We start from the raw sequence: 745 nt of genomic DNA on the forward strand, positions 1-745 counted from the left end.
TTATGCTGGTCCTTTTGCTGGTTTTGACCAGCATAAACCAGCAAAAGGACCAGCATAAACCAGCAAAAGGACCAGCATAAACCAGCAAAAGGACCAGCATAAACCAGCAAAAGGACCAGCATACCTAACCACCATATGCTGTTTTTTCCACCAGGGTGATGAGCTGCATGGATATACTCTATGTGTTGTGCATGTGATATTGTGCTTTATTAGCTTTTAAATGTTTATCCACATATTTTGTTAGCTTTTAAATGTATATTCCCATTCTGTCGCCATTTATGTTTTTATTTTAGTGGCCTCAGGAGTAGATTTTATGCTTTTATACATTTTACATTGAAAAGACTTACTGTGGTAATACTATAGTGAACTGATACTTTTTTATATATATACCATGATATGACACTGATGATGAAAAAGGCTGGACAACTAAGTTTTTTGTTTGTTGTTTTGCATTGTGACATAAAAAACAGAAATCCAAATGACATATTGGTTTGATTTATTAAAAAAAATATGCAATTTATTAAAAATATTTCTATTACTGTCAATTTAATGCAATCGAGACAAATATAGAGTCACGTTACATAAAATATTGAGGGTCTTTGAAATAGGCTTTTAAAATCATTTGACATAAAAACATAAAATAAAATATTTGTATTACAGCCATTTTTAATGCAATAGTGTCAAATATTAAATTAGGAGTCTGGAGTCTATTATTCACTCATACACTTATTTATCTAACACACAT

Source organism: Sinocyclocheilus grahami, unplaced genomic scaffold (genome assembly GCF_001515645.1).
Source record: "Sinocyclocheilus grahami isolate Dianchi unplaced genomic scaffold, SAMN03320097.WGS_v1.1 scaffold46.1, whole genome shotgun sequence".
Taxonomy (NCBI): Eukaryota; Metazoa; Chordata; class Actinopteri; order Cypriniformes; family Cyprinidae; genus Sinocyclocheilus; species Sinocyclocheilus grahami.